Source organism: Falco naumanni, chromosome 12 (genome assembly GCF_017639655.2).
Source record: "Falco naumanni isolate bFalNau1 chromosome 12, bFalNau1.pat, whole genome shotgun sequence".
NCBI lineage: Eukaryota > Metazoa > Chordata > Aves > Falconiformes > Falconidae > Falco > Falco naumanni.
In genome coordinates this window covers 5,341,015-5,366,664 of record NC_054065.1, presented here as the reverse complement: position 1 = coordinate 5,366,664, position 25,650 = coordinate 5,341,015, and the positions used below count along the sequence as shown (strand labels likewise).

Sequence of the window (25,650 nt, the reverse complement as noted above, 5' to 3'; positions counted from 1 at the left end):
GCTTACGCATCTGCTAAATGTTGTGCAAACGCAGGTTAGACATGTGCTGTTGGGTGACCGCTGGTTTTGCGAGTAGTCATGTAAATAATAGGCAGCTAAAAGTCTGGAATCAGGCTGACTGAGCATCTAACCAGTAACTGAGGCTTAAAAGATGCCAAAGAGTCTTAAAAACTTGCATGTGTTTAAGCTGATTCTGATCTAATTTATACCTGTTTATAAAAGCTTTAACTCTGGTTATATTTATTCAGTTATTCTAGATTTACGTTACCATAAATGAGACAAGGACTTTGGCCTATATTTTTTCCCCCTAGTTTAAACAGAAACTATCTCCCTTCTGGATGGGATAGGTCACATTCTGACTTGATGAAACTGGTTGTGTTTGGATTGAGGGGAAGTCTACGTTTCCGTGCCTGGGTACGTCACGTATTTTTAGCAGTCTACCCACAGAAGCAACCTTCTTGAGCAACAGGCTGAAGTTGGATAATTAGATGGTGCTGAGGATCCTTCCTTCAGGATCGCTCTGGCTAGTTGAAGGTCAGTGTGGGCGATCAGCGCTGTGCTGTCGTAACAACAGCAGAGATGTGTTAATTATGGCCTTCAGGTCTGTTTCTGGAAGGACATCCTTTTCTCTGTAAAAACCCTTTCTGTAAGTGACCTGGGGTTTGCATCTTGAATTCATCATTTGTGGCCAACTTCAAAGTGGAGGAGACAGCACTGTAAAATACTATGATCTTCAGGGCATGGGCTGGACAGGGAACACTGAAATGGCAGGAGAGGAAAGGCCCTTGCTACAGTGCCTTCACAACAGGAATGATCTTCAGCAAGCAAACACTGCTGTAAATATTTAGGAGTGAATGGGCAGCGTGCCAGTGGGGTTTCTGAGTGATATACAAGGTGCACACTCAGCGCTCGGCTTTGATTAATATGTGCAAGAGATACAGGCAATCGATTGCTGTCATGTTAATATTAATTAATGAGCAGCGATGCCTAGCTCATGGTGTCTGATAGTAGAGACCTGTTAATTCACTTACTCCCAAGGTTTGCTTTAGCAGATGGAAAAGGATTATTTTACCATATTTTCAATGGCAATTCACATCTATTTTTATCTGTCTTTTGGCTTGCGTGAAAGGAGACTGCCACCTGTTTTTTGCAGGTTGTTTTCAACACTGCAAGCCAGATTAAAACTTGGCCTACTTATTGCTCTATGGAAAATGAATTTCTTGCTCTAGCACAGAATAAGGAAAGTATTCAGGGCCAGCACTGGCGTCTGGCCCTCTGTCATTGTGTGAACTCTGGCTCCGGTGAGCTTTTCTGGGTCATCAGGATCCCCACTGCTGGTAGCGCCGTCTGCTCCGTAGGCTGCTCATGCCTCCTGGGTTTGACATGAAGTGCAAGAGAATAGGGGGCTTGGGTTATTTTTTGCATGGCTCCATTCAGTACTGACTTAAATGTCTGGCAGAGTAAGGATAATTTAGCAGAAGATCTAGAGAGTTGTAATGACTTTTGGGAACGTTAAACTTTTTAGGAGAACAGCCTTTAACAGGGAGTTACTTTCGATCTCACTGGGGTTTAGCAGTGTCTGGTTTTGGAGTTGACTGTTCTCCACTCTTTATGTTAGTGTTGGTTGTATCTTTCTGATATGACTAGCCCTTAGTTTTCCTTGCCTACCGTGGCCCTGACCTGGTCATCTCTGAAACATCTTCACCAAGGCAGCCCAGTGGAAGGCTGTGCTTTACCTCAGTTTGTGTAGGTCAGGGAGGCCCTAGTTCATATCCTCTCCCACAGCCTCAGGTCAGTGGCCACCTTCTCCAGCTGCTCACAGAGCTCCTCAGTATGCCACTTGAGAAATTTATGAGTGAATAACCTTCAAAGAGACTTGGGATGTTCTTGCCTGAATCAGGAGCTCTTACAGTCAGTCGAGAAATTCACAGACTCTCTAAGATGTATTTAGATCTGTTTCCCTCTCTAAATTTTCTTTCTCATTGATTTGGTAGGTGTTATGTATGACTATATTTACAAGCACCTGACTCAGAGCTCCTTTTATTCATCACCAGGAACTCCACCAGAAGAGCTACATCAGAGCTCGGCAGTGGTGTTATTTGTTCTGGCTTCTGTCAGGGTGACTTTCTGGGTGTTTCGGGTTTTATTTTGTTTGATTGTTTGGTTTTGATTTTTTTACTAATCAATTGTTAAGCTCTTTTCTCAATTTATGCTTCTGGATCTACTGAAGAAGTATGAGCTCCCATATATCATGGGGTTTCAGCCCTCTTGTGCTAATTAACTTGTAACTTGATCTTCAGTTTTGCTAAATTTGGTACTTATTTTACTGTAAACACCCATTTGTTCCACTGGGTAGCCCAGCTCTCTGAACATCTGGGAATCATCATGTGTCATGAATGACATGATGTATCCTCACTGTTAGACTAGCACAATGCTAGATCTGATGGATGGAAGAAATGTGTCAGGGTGAAGATTAATACACACTTTGGCTTGTGACTTGTGACTCACAGGGTAAACTTTGTTCTCTCTTTGATGGTACGGATCCAAGATCTGCATTTTTCCTGTCCCATTTTGGTCCTGGTTTATAACATGGAAGCTCGCGCTAATGACTGGAGCTTTTGCTCGCTGGATCAGAACCTTCACTTCTGTCTGAACTGACATGTCTAAATAAATCCTCTATTCGTATAGCACAGCTGTGCACAAGGCTCTCTTCTGGAGATGGTTTAACTACCCTTCAACTAGGTAGCCAGTGAGAATTTGGTGATATGTGCTCTTTGCTGTGGCTTTGGAAGTGCACATGGTACAATGTGCCCTCTGGCTGGAGGATTAAAGAGCAAACTTTTCAACCAAAACAGGACAAAACAAAAGCATCAATATTTGATTTCCTCATTAAAGTTTCATACCGGTATCTCTTTAGAATACCTGTTTGTTCATCATCCCTGCACGCCCATGCTTCAGCAACATGGTGAAAAGGCCCCTTAGGAAACAGCAGGATGGTATCTTAAAGGGAGGGTTGTACCTTAGCTTCCTAACACATGTATAGATACGGGCAATATTGTAAGAATTATATTTTTACAAGTGTAATTGATACTGTAGGAAACAAAATATACAATTTCTGGGTGAAGAAGCACTTTTCAGGCACACTAGATACAGGCAGGGTTCTTTTGCTGTGGTCATTGGTTGCCTATCAATTGTACCGTTAAGCAGATCCATGGCATCTCCTTCAGGAGCTATTCATATGTATTGCCTTGGGAGAAAAGCAACCTGGAATATGAATCGGTGACTCAGGAGAGCCTACGGGTAGGGGTAGAGCTCAAAGAAAGCCTGGAGTTTCAGCAGTTTGTCTCCAGACTGGCTTGAGCAAGGGTTCCAGTCTGGCCAGTGGCAGCACCAACAGCAATGAGGAAAGTCAGTGGTGGGTCCCCTTTACATTTCACACAGGACAGAAATTAGGGACTGAGACACAATATAAGGGCTGTGCAAAGCTGTAAGTTGCAGAGGCGGTCTCTCCAGGTGCAGAAGTACTCATAAATGTCTAGATAGAAGCTCTGAGAATGTGAAAAGGTCACTGCCTTCATTGTTGGTTATTTTTTCCCCTTCTTCTCCCCACCCCCCCCCCACCCCCTTTATGTTTTTTACCTGGAGTCCTGGAGTTTTCTGATTTGGTTTCATTTTGTAAAGCAGATTTCCCTTTCTAGGAATTACATTAACTCTACCTTCAGCCTGCTGTATCACTATTCATTATTACATATTTGGTGAGCAGTGAGCAGGAAAAAAATTGAGAAATTATTAGAGGCTGTTCAGAGTTGGAACTGTTGCGATGGTCATTAGAAGGAAAATGTGGCATTTTGTCTGTGAAGTTTGTCAGAATGAGGCCAGAGACAAGTGAGCAATAATGAGGCTCTTGAAACCAGTCTGCAGGTGCGTAGTGGTAAAATAATAGGCAGGTGCAGAGAGCAAGTCTTTAATCAGTCTTGGCAGGGATCTTGTTCAGGGTCTGCTCTGTTTGGCTTCTGTGCAAAGGAGAAAATTCAGTGGCAAAGGACTCAGATGCAAACTGCAACTTATGCACCACAGAAGATTCAGGGTTTTTTTCTGTTTTCTTTTCAATGCACTACTGTCTATAGAAAGCTGAAGTCTTGTTCCTTGTAGCACGAATAAATCAGTATGGATCCTTGTCCTTCTGAGGATAGCTGGCTGTAATCTAGAGATGACTACATGTCAACATTTTCCGTGAATACTGCAACTTTAAAAAAAAAAAAAAAACCACAACATTTTCAGAGAAATTTGCTTTAGCAACAGTTGTGATTTATTTTGGGTTCCTTACCAGTAAGTATTTGAGCAGGTGTGCTAACGTTTGTGTCTCATTCAGTGGCTATGCAAGGTCCTAGACAGCTTTGGAAATTATTGGGAAGAAGGTAATTCTGACATCACAAAATGTCAGTGTTTTTGTTTCACGAGTGTATACCAAATTAGGACAAAGGTTAAAAATATTGGTATCATCTGTGCTCTGCAAAAAGTGGGGGGAAAAGTAGGCAGCAAGAAAAGATTGCATCCTGTCATGGCAGATGTATGGGAACAAAGCATACAACTGATCCAGAACTGCATTTTCTACAAAGCATCTTTGTGTCTGAGGATGCACGTCTGATTCCTGACCCAAAGCAAGCAGCAGATCATCCCGACCTCCCCAGCAGAGCTGTCCCACATCTTTCAGTCTGTCCTCTGAAAAATGTTAACCCTTTCTCTTTCTCCTCTCAACTGCCCCCTTTCACCCTGTATAAAAATCTGGATTCAAACAAGGAAAAGTTTAGTTTGAAACCAGGGCAATGAGGAAATGAAGATTAACTCAAAACCATAAGCTCCTGTGCCAAAAATTCAGAACATGCTGAAAAAAACTATACCTATAGCTTGTGTGTCCAGCCAAAACTAACCATTCCAGCTCTACGGCTGAATTTCAGTGACCACAGTCCAGACATAGTGGCTGTGGTGAACTTTCAGACGATAACTACTTTTAGCTATTACCAATTGCAAAAATGTAATTAGTATCTACTCATTTTAAGACAACTGCAAGTCACCTGTTGACAGTTTGTAAAGGGATAAATGATGAATTGCCCTATTCAGTCACTCAGCCCAACCTCTGTAGCGCTTTGCAGCCTGCTGCCTTCAAGCAGCAAACCTGGAGCCTCTGCTGCAGCAGCGAATTGTGTTTGTTGACCTGAAGGTCCAGAGGCAGGACCTATGAAGGATGACGTACAAAAGTTTGTCATGTATATACCACTGTCACAAAGCCCATCTGTGGATGCTTTCCATTTACATCTTTTTTTTCCCATGAGTCCACAAGTTTTCGTTAGTGTAGCTCCATAGTTCAGCTATTCAGGACTCCCTTGATCTTGACTCCCCACACTCTTTGGTGACCTGACAACACTAGGGCTTTTAAACCAGACGTTTTCCCTTCCTCGCTCACCTGTGGGCATCTTCAGTGTACTTTAAATAGGATGTCATGATGGCTTGTGGGTCCTGTGCAGTTTCTTGCCATGGGGCATGACTGGGGTTGAACCCCCACAGCTTGCTTTGAAGCAGCACTCAGGACCCAGAACTTTCACAGTGGCTAAGAGACTGACTTAACTGGCAACCTCTCAGGTACTCGGGTGTGAACTTTCTCTCTGCTGTGTTTACTTTGAGGAGGGCATACTGCAAGCTGGGGCAAAACTAATGTGGCTATCTGATCAACGAGAAGATCTACAGCTCTACACCCATCCGTATGGGCATGGAACTCACCACATGCCTTGCACGGGGGATTCTTGGAGCTGCTGTGAATTGGTCTCAGCGGCAGGTAGTTCAGACCCCCTACATCTTTAAGCCCAAAGGGCACTGCAAGAATCTTCTGTGTGGTCTAGCCTCTACGACATTATTAGTAGGGGTTATACTTGTCCTGCTGGCTTGTTTGCAGTAAGAGCTGTGTGGTCTTCGAAGTGCTCTTTGAAGTTAATGCAGTCACGAGGACGCAATTAAGATGAGCTCAGAAAGGCTGATTTCAGGTGGAGCTAGAACATTCGGGAGTATAACTGGTCTCGGTGCTTGCTGCATAGGTCATGCACAAAACCCAAACACAGATAAATTACAGTTGTGCCTGAAAAGCAGTGTGTAAAACTATTTTAGTAGAGATTAAATTTCTGTTAGCAAGCAACTCTCAGGGGCAGAGCAGTAAAAGCTTGGAGTACTACAGCCGAACTGTACCGGGCTGGTATGTGCTTGCTGTGCTTTTGGGGTAAGCAAAGGAGTGTGAATATCCAGCAAAGCTGGTATCTACAATCTTTCACTACTTTTCATTTCTCCGCATTCAGCTAGTTAGGTTGTAATACATGTTTTGAGATCCCTACTCTGCTCCAGAATTTCTGGAAGGTCATTCATGTTCTCCATGTCTCAGTATTTCATATTCAATAAGGATATCAGCACCACAGTGGGCCAGAAATTCTGAGGTGCTCACACTAAGGTTATGCGAGCTACAGAAATACTAAATGCTTTGGTTTGTATTGGTTTTCTGTTGCTAAGGTGAATGTAATAAGTCATTTTAATATACCGAATTTAAGTATATGGTAAATAATAACCACTCTCCAAAAGAAAACTGCCAGTAGAGCCATCTTGTTGAGGGCTCTCAATTATCCCTACTGCTCTGTCCTGATACTATATCATGCCTCATAGACCCCCTTAGATCAAAGTATTTTTTTGCCAAACTTAGAGAAGGGAAAACTGGGATGTCTGAAGAAAGGTAAAAGGTGTGTGTGTAGCAGAGGGATAAGCAGAAGCTATTTGCTAGCAAGGTTTGATTATAGCGTCAGAAAGGAAGACACTATTCCAAGAATGGTAGTGTAAGGATGCTAGTGCTGCAGTTTCAGGCAGTCAGACACTTGAGGGGATTAAGATAAAATGGGATTGCATGACACACTTTCTGCAGACAAGCAAAAGGAAAGAGAAGAGTTAGCAGCGACTCTTGAACCTTGCCAGTGTGCAAAGAAGTTGCAAACAAGGGGAAAAACACTTCTATAGATATACCATGCAGATTTAGCAGGGCTCATCACTGGTCAAAAATACACAACTCAGACTCCATTAGGTTTCTGAACAGTGTTTACAAGGGTAACTTACAGAGTCTACAAAGATGACCTTTCCTATGAAAGTGAACATACAACATTTTCCTCCATTGCTACTTGTCTCTAATTTGTCTGACGAACCTTCTTTTTAAAGGCTGCCTCTCTTACCATGCTGTACAGAGCATTTGAGTGTGGAAAGTAATTTTTTTCTTTGTAAGTGCAAAGTGAAAGCTTCTATGATAGATTGCTTTGTAAGGCAACTCCAAGAATTGACAGCAAGTATTAATAAAACATGCATAATTGATATTAGCATAACTGTAAAGCCAAGTAATATTAGCAGTATCAGTGCTGGAACAGTTCCATCACATGCTCTTTACATCTTTGTTTATCTCTTTCAGGTGATCTCAAAGGAGAATGCTCAGGGGGAATTCAGGGACCAGAGAGTTAAATGGTTGTAGTTTTATAGTCTTTATCGAACCATCAAGGCTGTAATCGAAAGATAGGAGTTATCATCTCCAAGAGTTTTGTCATCCCAATCAACCTTCAAAGGAAAATCATTGCAAGAGAGCCTCTGGTAAGTCTTATGAATTAATCCAGATTTGGAGAATGTTATATAATTTGTGTTATGTTAACACTTGCAAGTTCTGGTCATGGAAAAGGAATTTTCTGTGATAAATACTCTAAGAAAGCAAAATGAAAATAATTTTTCCCAAACCAACCCAACCAACCAACCCAAGAAGATGTTGTGTTATCTAGGCCATTTCCCATATGTGTTTGTTGCACAGCATGATTACAGTAAGCTCATATGATGTGTAGAGTCAGCCTCATCTTTGCAGGGAGCTAGAAACTCTGGAAATTGGGATTATCCCAGGCTTTTCCTGTGGAAGAGAAGAGAATGTGCATGTCAGCATGCATCTAGGTGGTTTGATTCAAAGGGAAGCGGTCACTGGGACTAGAGATGATTGGTCATTAGAAATGTCTGTCTTTAACTTTTCCTGACAACATGTACTAAGTGCTGCTACGTGACAAATACTCATTGTGGACCCTAGTACAATAACCATTAATCTGTAGATTTAATTCATTCCCATCTGTTTATCTAATTTAGTGGGAAGTGGTCGGAAAGATATTAGAAAGAGAAGTATGGCCCAGTTTCCATGGTCCTTGCAACCCAGGCCATTAATGTTGTACTGGAGCAGTTTTGGAAATCCAGTCCTTTCTCAGCTGCAGAGTTCAGAGCTGAGTTGCTGAGACTGTGTCCCTGGTTGTCTAAAATAGAACATGAGCTAATTCAAGTTGTGGCCAGCAACAGCAGAGAGGGAAGAAGGCAGTTCAAAGGATCAGTCCTGCTCAAGTGTTATCTGTGATTATGTACTACATCCCCTGTATTAGCCATCCGAAACAGATGTTTGCTCCTATTGGAACTGTTCACGTTGATAGCGAGGTTTCTGTGGGAGCATGCTTACTGTGCACTCGGCCGGGTATTGCACATCTGGTCAAGGTCTTGAGCTTTATTTCTCTTTCGCCTGATTTGGGACTTCACAAGCATATACTCAGTATTAAGCCAAGGGCTGCCTTTGTTCCATGAGGCTGCCCCAGCTGGAACATGTTGCTGGTTGACACAGTCAGATCTTATATTGAGACTATTATATTCTTTGGCATATTACACTGCGTTTACATCTTTTAATTCACCCCGGTAGACAGATGGGTTATTTTAAGAACCATGTGTAAGAGCTTTCATTAAAACCATTACAGGACACCAGATGGAGATGCAGAACAGACAGCAACAGTGCTGCTTTGCTACCATGTTGGACTTGTGAAATATTCAGAAGTGTATAGCTCTTCTTGCCACTCAACTTGTCTGCTTTCCTGCGTCGTGGTGACCCAAACACTTCTGGGTTTGAGTTATATTTCTATGAACCAGTTGCCACTTTTTGCCAAGCAGGCAATATGTATCTGGATTTCCTTGTCTGAGTTTTCCAGTTCACGTCATTTCTGAATTACACTTGCTATGGCAAATATTATTTTGGCAGGGGTGTTTTATGACAAAGAAATATCAAATGAAATGGAAACGAAAGGTTAACTCTTAAGTTTTGCCTTTAAGTAAACAAACAAGAAAGAATTGAATGAGAATTCTCAGTGTCAGAGTAAATTAAGAGACAAGAAACAGTATCACTGAGGTGTTCTCAAGTACGCTAGCATCTTCAGTACACTAGGTCTAGAGATAGTGCCAATGGTCTTAAAAAGATAAATGACAGAGGATTATGTTTCAGAAAGGAAGTAGATTAGTGGATCTAGTAAATCTTGACCTCTTTGATTTAGATGTTTAACTGAAATGGATTCAGAAATCTCTGATCCGTACAGTTTGACCTGCAAGTCTTGTGAACTAGATTCTTCTGTTAGGTGTTCCTCCTGCCACAACAGTTACTGAAAGAGTGCCAAAATCTCTGTGACATTAGTTGTGGGTTGTTTGTTTGTTTGTTTGTTTTAATTTATGAGTCTAACGTCTGCCAGATTGAATGCAATAATTAATAAAAACATAATAGTATTTGTAATGATACTTGTGCTGAATAATAGAATTCCTAAAAAAAGGAGGCTTGAAATTTGAGTGGTTCAGCATTCATTGGAACTGGAATTCTGTAATATTCTTTTAGCTGAATTTCTGTTCTTGGAATAGGGGTGAAATACTGACATTCCTAAAGTCAGGATATCCCAGGGTTTTTTTGTTGGCATGACTGAAAAGTAACGCATTTTCAATCCTATGAGTATTAAACTGTATTTAGCCTTATGTATTTAGGGGCATGCCATGTGTTAAAGCAGCTTGAGAGTCTGGTCAAAGCATTCTTTCCTCTTAAGTGTGGTTCACTGGCTGGTTCCCACTCTACATTCCCACACCCAACTGATTCATATGATACCTAACATCAGTTAACCATCCCTGTGTAGCTTCATGAGATGCAAAGTGCTCTGTGGATTCTGGTCTGGTAGGAAGAGGAATATTTAAATACCTATTATATATCTTCAATTCAATAAATCAGTGGACTTTCAGGTTATAGATTTAAATGAAAATCTGTAGTGCATTTCAGAAGCTGAATACTGAACTGTGTATCTTTTTCTAAACACAGCCAGCTCTAGCAGTCACCGATTTTGCCCATCAGATTGTTTTGACTGTTTGTATAACTCTAGATGCTCTCTCCTTGCTCCATTATCTGAAATTCCTGTCTTCAGACTAGTCCTGACAGTGTGAACTGAGAGAGTCCCAGCTGCACTCTCCCCAGGAGCACATCAGTGGAGACCTGCATCCACAGGAGTGAGCCTGTACACACAAAGGCTAGCATGCCAACCTTACCTCCCAGTGAACTTTGCCGTTTGCTAATTTATCTGTTCTAAGTTTTCTCTTGCGTTTGCCTTTTTCTGTGATTTCTTCCTGTAGAGCCTGTGTGGGCTGGCTTCTAGTTCCCATTCAGTGAAATCTTCTAATACAGCGGTTTCACCTCCAGCTTTGAACATAAATCAGCAGAAAAGTCCCACAGCTTCCTTGTGTTCTGTTAGGGGAAGGAAGGAGGAATAGTGCAGATATTGAGCTAATGCTATCAAGCTGCCTAAAGTGAGTGAAGAGATTGATAAGAGAAAGCATTGTATTTATAGTTTCTGGCATACAGCACAAGCCCTATTTGAATTCTTCAGAAATTAATATCAGATGACTTAGGAACTTCTGGCGTATTTGAATCTTAAGTGGTTACAGACAGTTTTGCTCAGACTTCCCTTCAGTTGTTGTATGTGCTATTTCTTTCTATTCATTTAAAGACAGGTTGGGAGAGTCTACAAATTCTTGTGAGAATGGAAAAAACCCTGCTCTCACTGAGGCTGAATGGCAACAGGGACACAGATCCTACCTCTGATCAGTGGTAGCTTCTCTTCTATGCCTGTGTATGTGTCTGTCTAAGTGTGTTCAGAGAGATTTAATTGATCTATGTGACTGTTCAGTCTGATGTTGCCTTTGCTTTCCAAATGTGCAAGACTGACCTTGCTGCCATTGTGTATGATGTGTGCATTGTAGGCAAGTGGTTAGGTAAAGGGTGAAGATCAAATTAATGTAGTTCTTGACTTCCAAAATGGGTGATTTTGTGAAACACCTCAACAAATAGTTTAAAAAGACTAGAGAAAATGAAAAATGTAAAATAAAGATTACCTTTAGAAAATATAAGGCATTGTTATAATCAGAGCACCACAAAAGGCATGGTAGAAAGGTACCCCAAGATGACTGTCAGTAGGTAAATGGGTTAAAAAAAAGAAATGCCTAGGCACAAAGTAGAGGACAGCAGGTGCCAGTGCATTTCCCATGAGGATGGGAAAGGTGTTTTTCCTCTTAGACCCAGCTGTGTACTGTCATGAACATGACTCAGTGGTTGGGCCCACTCGCTCCATCACAGTGAGAACAGCTCAGAGAGTCTTTCCTTCCTTTTTCTGGTTTCAATTGCCTGCATTCGGGCTGAGAGCTAAGCCTGCACCCCAATGGGCAGATGCCCTCTCAGCTGGGTGTGTTGGACATGAAACCTCTTCCCCTTCTGCTCCGCTTCCACCCAGCAGAGGTCTGCCCAACCAGCCTTCCCAAGAGCTTACAGGGCAGTTCAGTGCACTTTGCTGTGCCCCTGCACTACCAGAGCAGGACTTGTGAAACATGAGGATGTGCAGCAAGCCAGACCTGCGGCCAGGTCAGCACACCAACCTGGCTGACTTCTGAGAGTCCAGCCCCTGCTGCTGTGCTGCCTGTGCTACAGGATAAACCTGAGCTTCTCCAAGCACCTACATGTGTGTGCAGGAGCAGCCTGGCTCAGACCGACATTTCACCAGGCTTCCTGGCGAACCTCCACCATGCTCCAGCTGCAGCTGGTGCAGCAGCTTGGCCTGCAGCCTGCCAGCAAGCAGACAGTCCAAGAGGCTGGGAGCACTCCGGGAGCCTCAGCAGCCGGGGAGAAAGTAGGTTGAAATCACATATGGCTGGGCAACTGCTGCAGCAGGGACCACCCGCCTCCAGACAGGGCAGGGAAGCCTTCCCAGCCACCCACTCCGTGGCCTCACTGGGCTCCCACAGTTTCCAACCCTGGCTTTGGCAAAGGATGCTCCTCCGCCTGTTCATTGCGGTTATGGGTTGGGTCATCTGTAGAAGGAGCAGCGTTTTTCAATTTCCCTGAGGTCTCTTGAGTCCTAAGGGGGTAATAACTCATTGGGATGGTTGAAGCTTGACAGGGACCTGGAGGTTTATTGCTGTAATTCCCTGGCAGTATCTTTCACCCTTGGGGCAGGACAAGTAGGAGTTTCTCCCACAACAGGAGTCAGAAATCTTCTCCTACAGGAAACACCCAGGCCAAGAGGCCTCTATCCCAGCTAGTTCTTTTGGAGCAACAGAGTTCTCATTATTATTTTTTTTTTTAAGGGAATCTCTAAGCTCAGTAAGAAAGAGATCTGGTGAGTGGATTTCTTGCTTGCGGGCTCTCATAGCTGTATCATTAGCATTGCCACTGATCAAAAGATCAGATGCAAATGCAAATAGAAGTAAACAAGTTAATAGAACTTTGTGTTTAGAAATAACGATGGTTGGGGAAATCCCCCTCTATTCTTAATCATCAACCCAAAACGATTTTGAGGCTGATACTCCTTGACATTGAGTCAGTGTTATCTTGACGCAAAGGCAGAGAGAATAGAAGGTTGCTTTGTGGGAGTATTTTATATCCATTTTGGGCTGTTATGACTGATGATGAGTAACTACAGGATCAGGATGTCTTACCCTATTTTATGGAAATACTGATCTCGTTCTCTTAAAAGTTAATTATTGACATACATGATTTTACTATATTACGCAAATGCTTTTACTATAAGTGCAGCTTTTATGTTATGGTGAAATTAGCTATAAATATATTGCATCTTACATGGTTTCAAAGAAAGCTCTAATGTCCTGATGGAAACCAACTCTGTCCTCGGCAAGGCTTCTGTTTCTGCACAATATGTTCTTCATTATTATCACACTCAAGGGTGTTTTCTCATGCAGCTAAGAAAATGTTCTGTGTGAAATAATCTGTAGAGAAAGAGGAAGCCTTTTCTCAGGCACTAAAGTGCAGGCTTTACACAGGTGTGGACAAGTACACAGTATACTGAAGACTGTCAGGGCTGTAGGATGAGGTTCTATGTATCATAATGAATACTGTTGTTCGGACATAGTTTTTGGAATATTCTGGTTTCTGGTTGCTTGCTTTTGTGCATTCAAGTCTTCTTTTACTGTTGTCTGTTGGTTCAATATATGCTACAGGTAAGAGGCCCAAGTCATGTAGGGACCTGCAGACCTTAGAGCTGAATCCTGTTGCTGTTCTTGGTGACTTTAACTGTGACAAGACATATCCTTACTGCTCTGGTGTGTAATCCCTGTTGGAAGCTGTGGGGCACAGTGCCCAAATCGTACATGGTTAGTAACTTAAAACATTCCTAAATACTGTATGGTCATCAGAAGAAATCATCTCTGTTCAACACGTTCCTTCAGTTTCTCTTAACAAGAGTATTAATATAATCCATGTTAAGAGCATGGTGAAAGTTATTTGGCTTTCTTGTTAGCCTGTGTACATAAATGTGTGTATAACCTGCAGCAGAAATACAGATTGTTTGCAGTATTACATTAAAATACATGTAACTAGTAACTTTTATGCATTTTTAAACTGTTGTGCAAAATATATATTATTTATTTATATGTATATCGGGGGGGGGGGGGGGGGGAGTGCGTGTATGCATTTTTACTAGGAAGTTACCCTTCGATGTTTATGTGTGTTCAGTGGGTTGAATGAAACACCCATGGAAGCTTGCCAGCTATGCTGACGCAAGCTCCAGGCTCATCCTATAAACATTTACGCTTCTGAGTAACTTCAGTCACGTACAAACACTGGGATGAAAGAGACCTCATGGGTCACTGATTCCAGTCCTGTGGTATGACAGGCAAGGCTCATAACTCTTCTCATAAAATGGCTAAGCTTTATTGTAAAGCTTTCTGAGTTTTCACCTGCCATCCTTTCTGCTGGAAAGCTATTTCATTATCTTGTTCAGTTGATAGCTAAAAAGTCTTCCCTCATCTTCAGCCTCAGGTTAGTCATGGACAGTTTCTACCACTTTGTTCTTATGTCAATATTGTAAGTACTTCTTCTTCCTCCCTGATGTTTACCCAATGAGACCAGTCGTGCAGCTGAAGTTATTTATGTGCATTTGCAGCTTTGGGTCCTTAGAGGTGCATGTCCACATGTATTTTACTTACAGATAAACAAGCAGAATGACTTTACAAGCCAAACCTGTCAGACTGATTAAAACAAAGCAGGATCCTGAAGTAAATGGGTCTCATGTTGATAAGGACTGTTTTTGAAACAATTGTCCTTTGGCATGCAGCTATTTCTGGACAACTGCAGCCAGCTAGCTTTGGTGCTCTGTGATTTCTACGAGGACAAGTCTCTTGCTCATGTAAAACATAGGGTGCCAAGGCCAGTATGGATCTGTTCATCATGAAAGAGGTTATTTGAGTCTATCCCTTATTTTCCTAGCAATAAATTACATGTAAGCTGGCAGAACCATTCATTTCCACTTCGGGTCTGAACTGAAGGGATGTTTGCACTTCGGTATTCTTCACTCCAGCGCTGCACTGAACATGCCATGTTGGTATTCATCCTCAGCTATTTAACTTTGCAAAGTTGCTTTTTCCTTCCTTTAGGACACTGCAATGTCTGTATCTTCTAGAACTGAGACAGGTAGGATTTGGAAAATTGATTTACAGTCAAACATGTTTGCTAGGAGCGAGGTGGGATGGGCTACGGAAGAGCTGGACCCCCTTTCCACTCCTTCCCCTGTTTGCTCCCTCACAGGCAGCAGCCCATACAGGCAGGCTCCTGCATCTTGTAGCACTCTGAACAAGGCAGGGAGGAAGGTAGACACTGTATTTCATATGAATTGGCCACCCAACTTTTCTGTCCCTTCTCTGAGGGTTACAGTGATGTGAGCTGATAGAGCAAGGAGTGACATGGGAGGGAGAAAGGGGTCTGAAGTGTTACAGGCAGGGGAGTAAAAGCTGCCATGGGAGATCATACACACATTGAAATCGCATGAGCTAACAGACTTAGCAAGGAAACCAACAACTGAATGGGATACATCTTTCTGAGGATGCTCTTCATAAAGCAGGCTTGATTTGCCATTTTCTAGCTTGTGCCTAACACCTGGAAAGACTAGGTCTTACTCAAAAAGACTGCTGCACTAGCACATTTAGTTGGCATTAAATAACTCAGTATTAAAAAAAAAAGAAATTCCTAATACACCAAATAATTTTAAATGACTGGAAACTGAGCTGAAAAGTAATGTGAACAGAAAGCTCTTTTGCTGTAAGAGGATTGAGAAAAGAAACTTCCTAATAGCTAGCTGTACTTCGTGCTGGTTGCCCAGATTAAACTGTGAGAACTCAGAAGCAGAAAGTTGCTGGTGGTACAGTGGTACTGAAGGTTGCATTTTGGACTGCACTACAATATACCTGAAATAACCCCTCGATAGATGAAATAAGTTTTTCGCAGGAATGCTGGTTTTGTAGACCTACTCTCTGTAGCTCTAGTAGAAAGTTCTTGGCAGCCTTGTGTTGCAATGCCAGGTGATTTGTGCAGCAACTTGTAACAGCAGTTAAGCAATGAAATCACGTGCCCTTCCTCGAGGCTACAGATGAATCACTGAATTGCAGGGAGGGAAATGAGATTGGGAGTAGAGTGGGTACACACCAGTGAAGAAAGGAGATGGGAGAAGCTGGGATGGACAGTAATCATTGAGCCCAGAGAATGTGTCTCGGTGTTTTTGTTTAAGCAAAATGTAAGTAGTGGTAACTGGAAGATAAAGATCAGGATCCTACATCAGTATTGTTGGGGCAGGTGTCCCCTGAGAGTAGCTTAGTGGATGGATATCGGTGGAGTTGCACTGACATAACGTTTTGTATGGTCAGAAGGGAGCCTCAGATCTGTTTCCCTCCTGGTTACCTGCTCTCTAGATGGAGCTTCCTTTGTCACCCACCTGGAACTTCCCAATGTTCATAGTTTAAGTAACCTGCATAAAATTAAATTATGTCACCGCAAGTGTTGGTAATATGTATTCACAAGGGTTTCTCACAACCTATTCTTACGCACAGCTAGGGAACATGGAAAGCATCCACTGTATTTTTCTTCCACATGCTTACATAGTCTGAGTTTTCCTGGCAGATCACACAGAGGTTTTCAAGTGAAATGTGACCTGTTTTGTAGCTTCACAGCGTAAGATTCACAGGATGGGATATTTTAAACCTGTTTTGTAGTCATACTGCATTGTCAAGTGGTTGTGACACACTTCATAAATCCCGCCCTGCTGACACTCTGACAATGATCCTTGATGTGATAAAACAAGCAGTACAGCCTCAGGCAATGAAGTAGGAGGATGGAGGCTGGACCTGAACATGGGTCTGAATTTTCTAATTGATGCCTAAAGTTATGCCTCCAAGCACATCTTTGTACACTTTTGTTGAGTTACAGCTTCGGAGTGTGAAGGGTCTACATTCCCTGTTTGGGGAATGTGTGTGAGAATTGTTTCACTTTCAATTAAAATGCCACCACCAACGGCAATAGAAGCACTGAACAAAAGAATGAAATATGAGGTGATTGCCTAGACTGAGATTTTCTCAGAAAAATGGCTAACAACTTTATTTTGTCCAACCCTGCTCCAATGTGCCTTCCCACTGTGAGCAAGTGATTTGTTACATGTTTCTACTGATGGAGTACAAATCCAGAGCCTGGCGCTGTAAATGTTTTAGCCAGGTGTTCGGTCAGGTTTGACATACCTAGGAAGGACAATGCCGCCTCCTGCGATCTGCCAGGCAGTTACATGGGCATTTCTTTAATCCTCCTGTCCTTGCTTGGTTGGTAAGATCTGGTTACATCAAACCTGGAAATCTTCTGGCCCATCAGTATTTGTAACAAATAGACTTAAGATCTTTGAAGTGTGAATAATTGTAGAAACATACGGATGTCCTTTTTTATGGTTACTGTGTTTCTTACCTAGGTGAACTCCATGCTTATTTCCTACTAGTTTCTAGTGGAAAAAACTGTTTGCTTCTTGGTTTTGTTAGCACTTGCACTTTTGTCCATTGTACCTGATAACATTTCTTTGAGTAGTTTCAGTTCCTACATGCTGAAATGAGAAATCCATATAAGGCAAGAATGATGAACATTTTTTGTAATTAAATGACTAACATTTATGCTCTTGAGTCCATGTTCAGCCTGTATTTAGGCTCAAATATTGAATCACCTTCCCATTGATTTGAATATTGAGTTTGATACCAAAACATGCCCCCAAAATCTTAAGCATTCAACACTTCTTGAAAGCTCAGTAAAAATCACAGGTTTTCTGTCAAAATAAATTCCAGTATCAGTTAGGGGGAAAAAAAACCCCAAACATTTAAGAGAGAAATTATGAAGTAACCTTAATACCCTTCAGCTAGGCCTGTAAAGTTGCATGCCTTTTAGCTAAAACATTGTCAAACAGGTCTTCATTACCAAGGTTTTGCTCTTTGCTATGAGTTAAAAGTTTTTTCCAGTGGTTCCAAAGGTAGATGTCTTCATCTTATGTTCTTTGTACTGGTGTCGCATCCCAGCCCTGTGTTCTCCTTTAAACATCATCAGACATTAGGCCCCAGTTCAGCACTCACTGAAGTTAAGCACTAAGAGGCAAGGGCTAGAATCCAAACTGCTAATCTGATGGGAAACTATTAATGGGGGGTGGTAACTTTAAAAATAATGGGAACAGTATTATTTTTAATCAAAATTTACAGAGTAGGTCTTTAGGTTATAAGAAACAATACTGTAGCCTACAGGTCCTGGAAATACATAACTCTTTTGGCTCTGTAAAGGAAATTATTATTACAAATAGATAACCTGCTTTACGGTAGTATGACTTCATTCGGATCTTATTCTGTAACATAATTGAAAATCAAATACCTTATACAGCAGTTACAGAGTCACTTCTTTTTCTATTTGACTGTATTTTGATCTGTGGGTATTACATCAGTATATTATACATATGGGCTGAAATGTTCGTCAGAGCCTGCAGGCTTTCGTTCAAACCACTAACACCAGGGCAGTATTCTCCTCAGAGCAGAAAAGCTCTTGCAGCTTTTGTAACAGCCCTCCCTCCATGGATTTCCTATCCAAAATAAGATACTATACTTTCCTTTCTCATTGATATTTCTGGGAAAGATTTCACATCCAAAGTGTCTTTGCAAAGCATTCTTGGAAGTTATAAAATAAAAGTGTTTTTATTTATACTTGTAGCTCTAAATTAATCCAGATTTGTCTTTTTCTAAATACTCACCTGATCTAATACTGAAACAAACTGACCTATTGGCAAGTTATCCAAGCCTGCACATCACTGGCAATTCTAAATAGGGTCTGCATTATTCTTGCTATAATGAAAGGAATAAGAAAGCCCTCTGCTGATGAGTGTCCCTCACTGAGAACAGGGATTTCATAACTGGGCACCCCGTGGGTCAGAGAAACTTCACGATGGACAAAACTGTGCATCGTCATAAGAAATGTTATTAGTGGCAAGGCTTGTTAATTTATCAAATCCAGTTTACCAAGCCCCATCATAAGAAAATCTGGATCTAGTTTCCTTTGGTAAAATACAGCAGGAAGTAATTTTTGAATATTTTCTAAAATATGTCCAAAAGAGTGTGATGCTATGTGGATAAAGCTAAGCAAAAGGGATACAGCTGGCTTTCTGTACCTTGCAGTGGAATAAAAACTGAGTCACTACCATGGAGAGGTCACTCTGGTGCTCTGAAAGCCAGTTGGGATTTAACATCAGTTATCCAGATGTATGTGTAATTTTCAATATATCAGTCATAATTTTATACAACAAAATGAGCATATTGAAGTAGACATGATATGAAATTAGAGCTATTGGGAGACTTTTCCAAAGAACAATAGGAGTTTTGCTTTTATTTCAACAGGACTGAAATATATGCCATTTCTTATAAGAAAGAGCAGCAAATAATATTTATTATCCTTTTGATATGGAGCCATTACTGGAAGCCATTATCATCACATTTCAGGTTACTTAATCAGCTCTGTGAACTGATAACCTGCATAAATAATTGCCTCGCTGCTGCCAATAGTGCTCTTGGCACACTATGAAAATAACATTATTCCTTACGAATTAAACCACAATAAGATTTTAAATGGCAGATTAAAGGCTTTCTCTAGGTACCTTGAATACTTCCATACTGAGCGAACGAGAAGAGACCTACCATTTTGCAAGTATGTGATATAGGTGAACTACAGTTGAGCTCCCTGATGGCACAGAAACGAGATGCATGTGTCCAAACATGCCAAGCAAATGCAGATGATGAAAAAGAAAGATTAACTGCTGAAGAGCTACCTGCTTTTCAGAGCATTCCAGCTATCAGGCACACCCCAGCCGATACTGTAATGCTCGGCAGTGTATCCACAGGATTGCAGGCAGGGACTCCATTATCTGTTTGGCTCTTTTCCATTCGTGCACACAGTGGCTTACATCTACAGTGTTGTGCAAGATGTTCATGTTTCATTAATATCCCTTACTTTTGTAGTTGTTTCTTTTAGTCTGAGCCTTTCCCCCTCATCTCCCTGTTGTTAGAAATGTCCAAAGTAACCAATAGCTCAAGCAAAATGATCGGTCACATTATTTTTTTATATGGGATTATCAAGTTATCCTTGGCTGGATGTGTGCGCATAGCCTGCCTTTCACTGTTAAAGGTGAGAGAATACTTCTGTCCTGAAAGAACTTTTGATACATCCATATTTCTTCTCATCCTAAATTATGACAAGACATGAGGAGCCACCAGCCTTCCTGGTACTACCAAAGCCTGTGCATGCACAGAAGTTGTAAGACACTTAACGTATATGCATAAGGCAGCCAAGGGATGGGATCTTCAGACAGGTGAGGACAAGGTCTTGCCAGGAGAGGCAGCTTCTCTATTTTTGGTCAGCCTGGTCTGGGTGTCACCAAGGGGTGGCCCAGCAATGTCATCTAGAGAAGCTCAGGTTGACACATATGCTCTCGTAGCAGAAGGTTAAGTTCCCTCCTCATGGGCAGGCAGCACAGGCAGGGAAGCTGCCTTGAAATCCTGCCTGTACCACTTGGATCCCAAAAGCCATAAGGGTGAGAAGTTCCTGGAAATTTCTCATCGGAGGTGGCATAGTATTTTTGGCCACATTTTTCACTAAAATAAAATCAAAAGATGGAATTTGCGACTAGATTTAGGTCCTTTTTTATATTATACCCTGCTCTTGTATGAGGTCTCACCATACTTTGTGAGTTGTAGCCCAGGTGTTTCAGCCTTCCTTCCTACCCTGTGTTTATCTGGCTTTTCTGATACATCGTGTGGGAAAGAGAAGAGACACTTGATAGTCTGGGAGATGAGATCCCTGGCCAGGAATCTCAGACCCACAGAAGGGAATGAGGAAAAAGACACCTGAACTTAAGTGGTCTGTAGGGAGATGTGATTTCATTCTTGACTCAAAGGGAAAGTTTTCCTTTAAGCTTTTTTCACTTTTCTTTTGCCACACTGGATGGGAGGTTACCCAGAAAATAATTTCTCTCTGAAAAATTTTTGGCCTGACCTACTTGTTAAAATCTGTGTTGCTGCATTCAATTGAACTCTCAGTGTGTACAAGCGCTGACAAGTGAGATGACAGCTCTCAGGGCAGGTACCCTGAGCCTCAGTAGACAGTTGCCCCAGTCATCTTAAGGAATTACCTCTAGATGTCACTCATGAACCCTTCTCTTATTTGAGGGAATTAAATAAGTATTTAGGATACTTCTGACAAAGAAACCCTTCAATCACTCCGCTTAGTTACCAAAACATTTGTATTCTGAGGTCCTTTTCTGCATTGCTAGAGTCAGATAAAGGCTGAAGGCAGAGAAGGCACTTCTTCAGCTGTGCAGAGATGCCTTAGCTCACGCAGAAAATTAATTTAAAATATTGATTAAAATATAGAAAAAATTTAACCTTAGTCAAAATAAACAAAGACTTCTGTAGTCTTTGATGCTGATTGAACACGTTGGGAGAGATCAGTATGAAGCTGATAGTCTGTTGATTTATTTAGATAACTGTATCTTGTTAGCACTTGCTTAGCAATGGGTACAGATGCTTGGTATAACATTTCCTAGCCTGCAATTCAAATGACTTATATGGCTATTTCCACACTCGGTAAGGCTGAATAGAGTGAATCCCATCCAGAAAGTAAATAATTTCTGTTAGGTGTCTTCAGTGGATTTCCTTTTTTACTTAAAAGCCAAAAGTTCTTTGCTTGCTTTTTTTAGTAATTTAAAAAATCCATTCAAACAGATCTATGCTATACCTTCAATGGGGCAAAAGTGCTCATATGGAAAAAACATTTCTATATAATAGAAAGAAAATTTTCATTGAGAAAATTTTGGGCACCTCTAGCAGTAAGTCTGTTTTCTGAGGGTTTGACAGCCTTACCCATAGTAAGTAGAATTTTATTCTGCAAGTAGTTGAGCTGAAGCCAGAGAGTTTCCTAATGGAGTAAAACACTTATCATGTATATAAGAGTATATGAATTCTCGTATGAGCTGCAGCTGATAACTGTTCCAAGTTATCTCATGTTTTGAAAAAGTTTGGCCTTGCATTGTTTAAATGTTCATATGTTCATTGAGTGATGTGGTTTCCCACAAAACCTTCATTAAAGCTTTTGGGGGTTCACTCAGTCCTGAACTGCTTAAAGGACTTTTTCTTCAGTGTTATCATATCAGTAATATCCACCTTCCATTGAAATCAAAATTAATGTGTCTGGTGTCTGCATTGCAGCCAGGACTTCCAGAGGGCTGGCAGTCAGAATGGACAAGATACTAAAAAGATCCCTATTGCACAGTAAACAAAGCTTTTAAAAATAAATAGCGGATAATGAACGTCTGGCAGGATAAAGCAGCCACATCTGCAGATCATATAACAATAAAGACAATTTGAGTTTAACACATAATTAACATCTTCGTGCATGTTAGTGGGTATGTATACATTTTTAATATGTATTTATGTATTTATATATATATAAATCTGTTGATTGTTGCCCCTTTTATTTCCATTTTGCTTTGAAGGCAGAGTCCTATATGAAGAGTTCAACAGCATAATAATTTGGTTAAAATGTACTTCTATTACTGAAAGTGCTGGACAATAGAACACCAGTAAGCATACTAGAGTTGCTTATGGCCAACAGGTTTTACAAGTGCAATTTAAAAGTAAGGGAAGCTGCACTTTGACATCATGGAAATCTCAAAGTTATTTATTTGTAAGGCAAGAAAAATATTGTATTGGGTTAAGAACATGTATAAAAATCTTCAAAATATTTCTAAAGAGTTAATCTTACAATGTTTATATGTATTTATAAATATAACCAGATTTTTCTAACAATACTTGTGTAGAAGAACAGCAGCATCTCTCAAGTGTTATAAACCAGTAAACGTGTCTGTGCCATAGGAAAAAAAAAGGAGACACGTTGACGGATTGAGCCAAGGTGCCGATGCCCCCTGATCAGTTTGTTGTTGTGCCGATCTGGTAACTGTGAGGTTACCCATGCTGATTTTAAGACATAAAGTTCAGTTTGATCTTTGTTTCTAGTAGGCATTTGCTGTTGTGTTTTATATTCCCACATGTGTTTGTAGGCATCTCTGTGGCAATGGCAGGGTGTTGCTTATGGCCGAACAATGATTTTTGGAGTTGTAAAAGTTTGGCAGAAGGCTGCTTTGGGGCTTGAGGACACTCACACACTGGCAGAGGCCCAGCAGCAGCTGTCTGCTTCCCTAGGGTCCATAGGGAGATGGTAAGAGTTGTTGTTGCTGCTGGGGAGGATAGAGTGATATGAGCTTCCTATAGCTACACCTGCAATTGAAGAATTTCTTGCGACTCAAGCACAGAGGCAGAGGGAGAAATACCGCTTACAGCAGGCAGATCCACAGGGTTTTTTTTGTAGCAACTTCACCTCTTCCGTGCCTGTGTTTTTGCTGCTGTTGTATTGCAAACATTGGCTGTGGTCCCTAAACGTGCTTGGCTGCTTTGCTTCCAATGGTCTTAGTTACGCACCCAAAACACCTCTGGTTCTTAGTCATTAGGTGGTCATAAATCAGCTATGGCAGCATAAAAAACAGGGGAGTCCTTCACCTCTATTCCTGAAGACAGGCAGTTGTTAGACATTAAGCCTGGCAACCCACAAGTACCTGTCTTGTAAATGATACTGATATCTCTCTACTTCAAAAAACCATAGGTGCAAAGAGAAATTAACCAGGGAATAAAAGTCAGATTGATAAGGTATCATATATTAGTTAAAATCATGGGAAAGTAGATGAAGTGGAAGATCTTGGAGGTACAGACTTGATCTGAAACTCAGAAAAAAAAAGAATTTGATATTTACCCTGCAGGATACCAGGGTGATGTGAGGGAACTGATACTCTCTATGCAGGGAGGTGCTCCCACTGCTGAAACTGTTCCTTCTTGCTGCTTCTAGAAATGGATTGCTCTGGCTGGGTTTGACACAGGGAGGTGGAGGCTTGAGCATTCACAGAGCGATTGTGAGTTCTTGGGGCTGAAGCAAGGAAAGTTAGTTCGTTTTACTTTTTAAAACCTGGAAGTTTAAATATACAAACAAACTCCATGCTGGAAAAATATTTAATTTGCAAAGTTAAGTGCTCCAGACTTAGGACGTTTCTGAACTCCACAGGATTCATCCTTCTCTGCTATGACTGATAAATGGCCAAAGGGTGTGTGAAGAATGTGCTAAGGAGGATGAAACTAGCCAAATAAAAACCCCTAAAACCTCTGACAACAAAACTATCTGCTCATTCCTGTACCACAAAAATGATTAGAAACTATTTCCAGGCTCCTGGCATGATTTATTTTTTTACAAATCTGTTATATTATCTCATCATAATTATGCAGTTACTGAAATGATGAAAACCATTTCTGAAATGATTTGTTAGTGCAGCAATCTGTGAGGCTTTTGGTGCTGTGTGGGGATGCTGTGTTGTTTTTAACACAGCAGGCTGAAGATGGCAATCGGACACCCCAGGAAAAAAATACTTAAGGAAAAATGGATCATGTAATTAGAGATGATATCATAATGAATGTGCACAGGAGGACAAAATTAACCTTTGTGCCATCGCATGGGCTTGAGCCACTTGACTGCCTGAAGTGTAGCAGCAGTAGGTCACTGGGGAGATAAGCAGCAGTGAGCAGCAAAGCACTCAGCAGGGGAGGGGGATCTGCAGGTCTCTGCTGAGCCGAGAACGGTAGGATGTGAGGTCACGAGCCACTGGGAATGTGCAGGAGGGGACGCTTTCACTTACTCTTTCAAGGTCGACACTTCTGTACTCCTCCCTCCTTTTTAGCCTGTTTCACCCTTACCTGTCCCACCACTGGTGCCCCTTCCCAATCTCCTCTGTTCCCAGCCTTTCCATATTACTCAGACATTTAACAGCACTTGGCTGTTATCACTAATGTGATGGAGAAGTGCTTTGGTGGTACATAGCCAGGTCATACAGGGGTGGAAAGGGGGAAGGGATGTGTTGTAGTTAGTTGTATGCAAGCTCTCAGCAGGGATGCGGAGGTCCCAGCGGTGGAAGAGATGCTGAACATGCTCTTGCTGGGGTGCTGGCAGCAGTTGCATGATGAACCCAAGTTGATTGCACTCCTGTAGAAAGTGTTGACGATAAGCATGGCCAAAAGCAGGAAGCGCCTGGCCGCACACCCCAGGTGTGTGCTGGGGATGGCACTTTAACCCATGTTCCTCCAGCCCTCCCCGCCTGCCGGCCACACCACATCCTCCCTCCGCCCTATGATCTGTTGAATGAGGGGGTGGATGTGTGAGACAGAGGACATGAGCCTTCTGCTCAGCATGTGGGGCTACACTCAGCGCTCCAGCTTTTGGGAATACGCACTAGCAGCATGCGCTGTGCAATGCCACTTCAAAGCAGGCTCTGGCAGTGAGGCAGGGAATTGTCTGGTGGGATTAAACCACATTGGAACCATTTTCGAAGGGTCTCGACTCTTTGATTCTTTCATATACAAATCTGACATCAAAGCAAAGTCCTGCTGTCTGTCAGATATGTCCTTCATCTCTAGATAGAGATAAAACAGCCTCCTGTCAGTCAGATAACACGATAATTAGACAGTGTGATAATGCATTTATCGTGGTGCTTACAATCCTTGATCATATATTGCAATTATGTATACAGGCCACAGCAACCAGTGTCTTTAATTATAAACTTGATGGCAAAATGATAGGAAGAAAGAATCTTCCTAAGGTAGAAAAATGAGTCTTTTGATTCATTTCTATAGATTCTTGCTGAATATAATAGAAGGGGATTCATATGAAAGTCTTTGCTGGAGTGTTTGTGTGAACTGGCAAACGTGTGTTTATAAAGAAGTGACAGTGTGTGGATATTACATTAATATAGGCCAGATATTAAAGCAATATGAGATAGGTAC

The 25,650-nt window shown here is 41.6% G+C and overlaps 1 long non-coding RNA gene across 1 annotated transcript in view; it reads left to right on the top strand.

Annotated features, from left to right (window-relative positions):
* LOC121096437 overlaps positions 1 to 25,650 on the top strand; it is a 366,656-nt gene that overhangs the window by 187,825 nt on the left and 153,181 nt on the right. Inside the window, exon 4 of the long non-coding RNA XR_005830502.1 lies at positions 7,487 to 7,662. This is a non-coding gene — a long non-coding RNA (uncharacterized LOC121096437). The remainder of the gene's footprint in view (positions 1 to 7,486; positions 7,663 to 25,650) is intronic.